Source organism: Oncorhynchus gorbuscha, linkage group LG16 (assembly GCF_021184085.1).
Source record: "Oncorhynchus gorbuscha isolate QuinsamMale2020 ecotype Even-year linkage group LG16, OgorEven_v1.0, whole genome shotgun sequence".
Classification (NCBI taxonomy): Eukaryota; Metazoa; Chordata; class Actinopteri; order Salmoniformes; family Salmonidae; genus Oncorhynchus; species Oncorhynchus gorbuscha.
Window position 1 is genome coordinate 851396 of NC_060188.1, and position 8707 is coordinate 860102.

Genomic DNA, 8707 nt, shown 5'->3' on the forward strand with positions numbered 1-8707 from the left:
AGATTAGGACAGAGATTCAATCAAGACATAGGGACTAGGATTTAGATTAGGACAGAGATTCAATCAGGACATAGGGACTAGGATTTAGATTAGGACAGAGATTCAATCAAGACATAGAGACTAGCACTTAGATTAGGACAGAGATTCAATCAAGACATAGGGACTAGCACTTAAATTAGGACAGAGATTCAATCAAGACATAGGGACTAGCACTTAGATTAGGACAGAGATTCAATCAAGACATAGGGACTAGCACTTAGATTAGGACAGAGATTCAATCAAGACATAGGGACTAGCACTTAGATTAGGACAGAGATTCAATCAAGACATAGGGACTAGCACTTAGATTAGGACAGAGATTCAATCAAGACATAGGGACTAGCACTTAGATTAGGACAGAGATTCAATCAAGACATAGGGACTAGCACTTAGATTAGGACAGAGATTCAATCAAGACATAGGGACTAGCAGTTAGATTAGGACAGAGATTCAATCAAGACATAGGGACTAGCACTTAGATTAGGACAGAGATTCAATCAATACATAGGAACTAGCACTTAGATTAGGACAGAGATTCAATCAGGAGGTAGGGACTAGGATTTAGATTAGGACAGAGATTAAATCAGGAGGTAGGGACTAGGATTTAGATTAGGACAGAGATTAAATCAGGAGGTAGGGACTAGGATTTAGATTAGGACAGAGTTTCAATCAAGAGTTAGGGACTATGATTTAGATTAGGACAGAGATTCAATCAGGAGGTAGGGACTAGGATTTAGATTAGGACAGAGTAAATCAGGAGGTAGGGACTAGGATTTAGATTAGGACAGATATTCATTCAGGAGGTAGGGACTGTGATTTAGATTAGGACAGAGATTAAATCAGGAGGTAGGGACTAGGATTTAGATTAGGACAGAGATTAAATCAGGAGGTAGGGACTAGGATTTACATTAGGACAGAGATTCAATCAGGAGGTAGGGTCTAGGATTTACATTAGGACAGAGATTCAATCAGGAGGTAGGGTCTAGGATTTACATTAGGACAGAGATTCAATCAGGAGGTAGGGTCTAGGATTTACATTAGGACAGAGATTCAATCAGGAGGTAGGGTCTAGGATTTAGATTAGGACAGAGATTCAATCAGGAGGTAGGGACTATGATTTACATTAGGACAGAGATTCAATCAGGAGGTAGGGTCTAGGATTTACATTAGGACAGAGATTCAATCAGGAGGTAGGGACTAGGATTTAGATTAGGACAGAGATTCAATCAGGAGGTAGGGACTATGATTTACATTAGGACAGAGATTCAATCAGGAGGTAGGGTCTAGGATTTACATTAGGACAGAGATTCAATCAGGAGGTAGGGACTAGGATTTAGATTAGGACAGAGATTCAATCAGGAGGTAGGGTCTAGGATTTACATTAGGACAGAGATTCAATCAGGAGGTAGGGTCTAGGATTTACATTAGGACAGAGATTCAATCAGGAGGTAGGGTCTAGGATTTACATTAGGACAGAGATTCAATCAGGAGGTAGGGACTAGGATTTACATTAGGACAGAGATTCAATCAGGAGGTAGGGTCTAGGATTTACATTAGGACAGAGATTCAATCAGGAGGTAGGGTCTAGGATTTACATTAGGACAGAGATTCAATCAGGAGGTAGGGACTAGGATTTACATTAGGACAGAGATTCAATCAGGAGGTAGGGTCTAGGATTTACATTAGGACAGGCGGTAGGGTCTAGGATTCAATCAGGCGGTAGGGTCTAGGATTTACATTAGGACAGAGATTCAATCAGGAGGTAGGGTCTAGGATTTACATTAGGACAGAGATTCAATCAGGAGGTAGGGACTAGGATTTACATTAGGACAGAGATTCAATCCGAGGCAGGTTGTAGCACATTTGACATTAACCTTTGGTGACTAGAACTTGCAACCCCCCAAAAATTCCCAACTTTATGCAAACGTCAACACTTCAACTGTGCAATAACCAAATGGGGGAGGGAAGCTCTCACTAGCAAGCTTTGACATAGACTACCACCATGTGATTCAGAAGACAGTATAACCATAGACTACCACCATGTGATTCAGAAGGTACTGTACAACCATGGGGGGGGGGTTCACCAACAGGGGGCAGCAGTGTAACTGCCCAGTCAGATCTCACCAACAGGGGACAGCAGTGTAACTGCCCAGTCAGATCTCACCAACAGGGGGCAGCAGTGTAACTGCCCAGTCAGATCTCACCAACAGGGGACAGCAGTGTAACTGCCCAGTCAGATCTCACCAACAGGGGACAGCAGTATAACTGCCCAGTCAGATCTCACCAATAGGGGACAGCAGTATAACTGCCCAGTCAGATCTCACCAACAGGGGACAGCAGTATAACTGCCCAGTCAGAACTCACCAACAGGGGACAGCAGTATAACTGCCCAGTCAGATCTCACCAACAGGGGACAGCAGTATAACTGCCCAGTCAGATCTCACCAACAGGGGGCAGCAGTGTAACTGCCCAGTCAGATCTCACCAACAGGGGGCAGCAGTGTAACTGCCCAGTCAGATCTCACCAACAGGGGACAGCAGTGTAACTGCCCAGTCAGATCTCACCAACAGGGGACAGCAGTGTAACTGCCCAGTCAGATCTCACCAACAGGGGACAGCAGTATAACTGCCCAGTCAGATCTCACCAACAGGGGGCAGCAGTGTAACTGCCCAGTCAGATCTCACCAATAGGGGACAGCAGTATAACTGCCCAGTCAGATCTCACCAACAGGGGGCAGCAGTGTAACTGCCCAGTCAGATCTCACCAACAGGGGACAGCAGTATAACTGCCCAGTCAGATCTCACCAACAGGGGACAGCAGTGTAACTGCCCAGTCAGATCTCACCAACAGGGGACAGCAGTGTAACTGCCCAGTCAGATCTCACCAACAGGGGGCAGCAGTGTAATTGCCCAGTCAGATCTCACCAACAGGGGACAGCAGTATAACTGCCCAGTCAGATCTCACCAACAGGGGACAGCAGTATAACTGTCCAGTCAGATCTCACCAACAGGGGGCAGCAGTGTAACTGCCCAGTCAGATCTCACCAACAGGGGGCAGCAGTGTAACTGCCCAGTCAGATCTCACCAACAGGGGACAGCAGTATAACTGCCCAGTCAGATCTCACCAACAGGGGGCAGCAGTGTAACTGCCCAGTCAGATCTCACCAACAGGGGACAGCAGTGTAACTGCCCCATCAGAATACAAAAGGTAGAAAAGTTAAGAAGAGAAATACAGTTGGTTGTCTTATGACAACACAATGCTTAACAGAGACATACATAACGCATTGGACATTACAAATATATTGCAGAAAGTCAGGTCAAGAATGCATCAGCACGAAAGTAAAACAAAAACTGCCTTGTGGATGAAGTACCTTGGTCAAGGGCACAACGGCAGTAGATGGCACATGAGATTGTAGCAGTTCTCATCTCACTTATCTCCTGTAAACTCTTCCACATACAGTTCATACACTCTTGACAACATAAATCACCAACTGACTTTTGAAATACCGTGAGGTGTTCATATTTTCTATTTTACTAGGCAAGTCAGTTAAGAACAAATTCTTATTTTACAATTACGGCCTCCCCCGGCCAAACCCTCCCCTAACCCGGACAACGCCGGAACAATTGTGCGCCGCCCTACGGGACTCCCGATCACGGCCGGTTGTGATACACCCCGGGATCGAACCAGGGTCTGTAGTGACACCTCTAGCACTGAGATGCAGTGCCTTAGACCTCTGCGCCACTATCATCAGTTGATAGAAACATGCTGTGTGAAATGAAATATGTGTCACTCCAGTCCTGAATAGCTACTGGGAATGTGTGTTCGTTCCAGCCCAGCAGTAATACACTTCATTTAACTCATTGTGGTCCATATTGAAGACCATGTTTCATGAACAGGAAACGGTGGAAGATGGAGATCCCTCTACCATCTGTACTGTAAAATAAACAATACAACAACAAAAACAGGAAGAGGCCTGAGGTGTGTGTCACATTGTCACATTCCCTCAGCTGACAGTGAGAATGCTGTTTAGCATTCCAATGTGTGTGCGTGTGTGTGTCTTTGTCTGGGTCACTGACAGATTCAGTGCAATGACATCATAGACCAAATCCATAATCCAAGTTATTGTCCTGATATTGACTTCTTCTATTGAAATCCATAAGGCTGATTTAAAAAATGTATTTTAAAGAAAACCATGTGTCAAAATATGTTTCTATAATTCTGATCAGACAGTCTGCCTCTAAAGGACACTGTCAAGATACCCTGCTCCTTTTAACAACTCACATGTCAAACTCATTCCACGGAGGGACGAGTATTTTTGCTCCTCCCTTGTAATCGGTTGATGAATTAAGGTTACTAATTAGTAAGGAACTCCCCTCACCTGGTTGTCTAGGTCTTAATTGAAAGGAAAAAAACAAAAACCAGCAGACACTAGACCCTCCATGGAATGAGTTTGACACCCCTGGTTTAACTGGTCCTTACTCTGCTCATCTCTCTCTTTCTCTCTCTCTCCCCTTGTCTATATTCACAACAACTACACACGACTGACAGTCCTGTCTAACCTCACACCAGACTGTTCATGATGGTCTTCACATTCACACACACACACACACACACACACACACACACACACACACACACACACACACACACACACACACACACACACACACACACACACACACACACACACACACACACACACACACACACACACACACACACACACACACACACACACACACACACACACACACACACACACACACACATACAGGGTATAATCCATATAGAAATTGTCAGTACCTTTTGGTGTGTGTCTGCGTGTATTCCTCCAGCCCAGTCCAACAGCCTTGTCTGTCTACTGTCACCTCCTGCTCTGTTTACACCAGTCTGTCTGTCCCTCCTTCTGGAGTTATGCAAGAACGAGATAAACAAGTCTAGCCTTCCTCTCTCCACAAATCTCACTTATTTTCTCTCTCTCTCTCTCTCTCTCTCTCTCTCTCTCTCTCTCTCTCTCTCTCTCTCTCTCTCTCTCTCTCTCTCTCTCTCTCTCTCTCTCTCTCTCTCTCTCTCTCTCTCTCTCTCTCTCTTTCTCTCTCTCTCTCTCTCTCTCTCTCTCTCTCTCTCTCTCTCTCTCTCTCTCTCTCTCTCTCTCTCTCTCTCTCTCTCTCTCTCTCTCTCTCTCTCTCTCTCTCTCACACACACACACACACACACACACACTTTCTCTGTGACACAGTTCTCTTAGGTGTTGCCTGTGCTAAGGGCTGATCTGATCTGAATCTCAGAAATGTAAATAAACCCTGCTATACAATCTCCAATGGCAAACACATCTGTTTAAATATGTTTTCCTGTTCTTAGTACTGTTGTTATCAATGAATGCCTAAGCGTGTCACCAAACACCTACATTTTCAAAAAATGATTTTACCTTGCAGTACAACTCTTCAAATGGTAGAAGTTGTGTGTAGGTATGGACATGGCCTGAGGTGTCTGTGGAGATACTTTCACAACTCAGACACACACATCCTGAAGGTCTGGAAGCAATGGGTCGATGGAGGTCCCAGGGCTGTGATCATTTGAGCCTGCTGCCAGCGGTGCAGACCGCCTTCATATCCTGGGACCTGCAGGTTGACTCTCCAATACCTCACCAGGTTTATCTGATTGATCCTCTACCACCCTTTGAAGCTGGTCCGTTTAAAACATTTCCAATCCCTCCTCTGTAAGATCACTGAGGTCAGATATGGCTCCTGTGTGTTCGTAGGTCTGACAGGACCTGGAGAATCCTCAAGTCAACCTCTGCCTCCACATTACAAAACATGACACCTGCATTGCTTGCTGTTTGGGGTTTTAGGCTGGGTTTCTGTACAGCACTTTGAGATATCAGCTGATGTACGAAGGGCTATATGAATACATTTGATTTGATTTGATTTGATTTTGATAATGCTGCGTATAAACAACACTGTCTGTGTTTCATAGGTCTTGTGTCTGTGTGCTGACATGGTTTGGTGGCTTTGTGGCTTTCCTCCATTCATAACTGACTTGTACCTTCCAGTGAGATACTATAGGATCCATGTGGTGTGGCTGTGTGGCTGTGTTTGGTTCACAGTCTGCTTTTCTTCTCATCTCTCTCCACCTCCCCCCTCTCTTGCACTCTCTCTCTCTCTCTCCCTCTCTCTCTCTCTCTCCCTCTCTCTCTCACTCTCACTCTCCCTCTCCCTCCCAAACTCTCTTTCTCTCTCTCTCTCTCCACCCCCCACCCTCTCTTGCTCTCTCTCTCTCTCTCTCTCTCTCTCTCTCTCTCTCTCTCTCTCTCTCTCTCTCTCTCTCTCTCTCTCTCTCTCTCTCTCTCTCTCTCTCTCACTCTCCCCCTCTCCCTCCCAAACTCTCTTTCTCTATCTCTCTCTCCACCCCCCACCCTCTCTTGCACTCTCTCTCTCTCTCTCTCTCTCTCTCTCTCTCTCTCTCTCTCTCTCTCTCTCTCTCTCTCTCTCTCTCTCTCTCTCTCTCTCTCTCTCTCTCTCTCTCTCTCTCTCTCTCTCTCTCTCTCTCTCTCCCAAACTCTCTTTCTCTATCTCTCTCCACCCCCCTCTCTTGCACTCTCTCTCTCTCTCCCTCACCCTCTCCCTCTCTCTCTCTCTCTCTCTCTCTCTCCCTCTCACTCTCACTCTCCCTCTCCCTCCCAAACTCTCTTTCTCTATCTCTCTCTCCACCCCCCACCCTCTCTTGCACTCTCTCTCTCTCTCTCCCTCTCTCTCTCTCTCTCTCTCTCTCTCTCTCTCTCTCTCTCTCTCTCTCTCTCTCTCTCTCTCTCTCTCTCTCTCTCTCTCTCTCTCTCTCTCTCTCTCTCTCTCTCTCTCTCTCTCTCTCTCTCTCTCTCTCTCTCTCTCTCTCTCTCTCTCTCTCTCTCTCTCTCTCTCTCTCTCTCTCTCTCTCTCCCTCCCCTCCCAAACTCTCTTTCTCTACCTCTCTCTCCCCTCCCTCCCTCTCTATCATTCTGTCATGGTGTCTGTGTTCTGGTGGAGCTGGTTTGTCCAGGGTCATAAAGTCACATAGCTTCAGTCTCTATCCATTGACCTGTCTGCCACAATGCCTCACACTCTCTCTCTAACCGGTTATGGATGACACACACACACACATAGACGTCACACGGTGCATAGTATCAGAAGAATGGTGTTACTTCAGTGGTGTAGGCATTTGTGTTATGTGTGTCTCCATTAATTACTTACAACAAGTACAGTAACTATATACAGTAGTGATAATATATGATACAGCAGCCAAGGTCCTCAGGTTGTACTGCATAGAGCCATGACTACATGGAACTGATACAAGCAGTAAAATCAGATTTAAAACACAGATACAAATACACCTTATGGAACAGCGGGGACTGTGAAGAGACACACACAAAGGTACAAACACATGACAAGACACATTCTACACACATGTACTGTACACATTCATGTTGTATTGTAGATATGTGATAGTAGAGAGATGGCCAGAGGGAACACGCTTAGAAAGAATATGGATATGGTTTTGGTAAAGGAGCCTAGTGGTAACTAGACCATATGGTTTTGGTAAAGGAGCCTAGTGGTAACTAGACCATATGGTTTTGGTAAGGGAGCCTAGTGATAACCAGACCATATGGTTTTGGTAAAGGAGCCTAGTGGTAACTAGACCATATGGTTTTGGTAAGTGAGCCTAGTGGTAACTAGACCATATGGTTTTGGTAAAGGAGCCTAGTGGTAACTAGACCATATGGTTTTGGTAAAGGAGCCTAGTGGTAACTAGACCATATGGTTTTGGTAAAGGAGCCTAGTGGTAACTAGACCATATGGTTTTGGTAAAGGAGCCTAGTGGTAACTAGACCATATGGTTTTGGTAAAGGAGCCTAGTGGTAACTAGACCATATGGTTTTGGTAAAGGAGCCTAGTGGTAACTAGACCATATGGTTTTGGTAAAGGAGCCTAGTGGTAACTAGACCATATGGTTTTGGTAAAGGAGCCTAGTGGTAACTAGACCATATGGTTTTGGTAAAGGAGCCTAGTGGTAACTAGACCATATGGTTTTGGTAAAGGAGCCTAGTGGTAACTAGACCATATGGTTTTGGTAAAGGAGCCTAGTGGTAACTAGACCATATGGTTTTGGTAAAGGAGCCTAGTGGTAACTAGACCATATGGTTTTGGTAAAGGAGCCTAGTGGTAACTAGACCATATGGTTTTGGTAAAGGAGCCTAGTGGTAACTAGACCATATGGTTTTGGTAAAGGAGCTTAGTGGTAACTAGACCATATGGTTTTGGTAAAGGAGCCTAGTGGTAACTAGACCATATGGTTTTGGTAAAGGAGCCTAGTGGTAACTAGACCATATGGTTTTGGTAAGGGAGCCTAGTGGTAACTAGACCATATGGTTTTGGTAAGGGAGCCTAGTGGTAACTAGACCATATGGTTTTGGTAAAGGAGCCTAGTGGTAACTAGACCATATGGTTTTGGTAAAGGAGCCTAGTGATAACCAGACCATATGGTTTTGGTAAAGGAGCCTAGTGGTAACTAGACCATATGGTTTTGGTAAGTGAGCCTAGTGGTAACTAGACCATATGGTTTTGGTAAAGGAGCCTAGTGGTAACTAGACCATATGGTTTTGGTAAAGGAGCCTAGTGGTAACTAGACCATATGG

General features: G+C 45.2%; 1 protein-coding gene across 2 annotated transcripts in view; it reads right to left on the reverse strand.

Moving 5' to 3' along the window:
- Window positions 1-5021, reverse strand: part of LOC123998655 (epidermal growth factor receptor kinase substrate 8-like protein 1) — a 14113-nt gene extending 9092 nt beyond the window's left edge. The window contains exon 1 of one of the 2 annotated variants that reach the window (XM_046303730.1): window positions 4843-5021. The gene's annotated coding sequence lies outside the window, so the exon portion shown is untranslated. The remainder of the gene's footprint in view (window positions 1-4842) is intronic. The other variant, XM_046303728.1, reaches the window with a different exon arrangement.
- Window positions 5022-8707: the final 3686 nt, after the last annotated feature.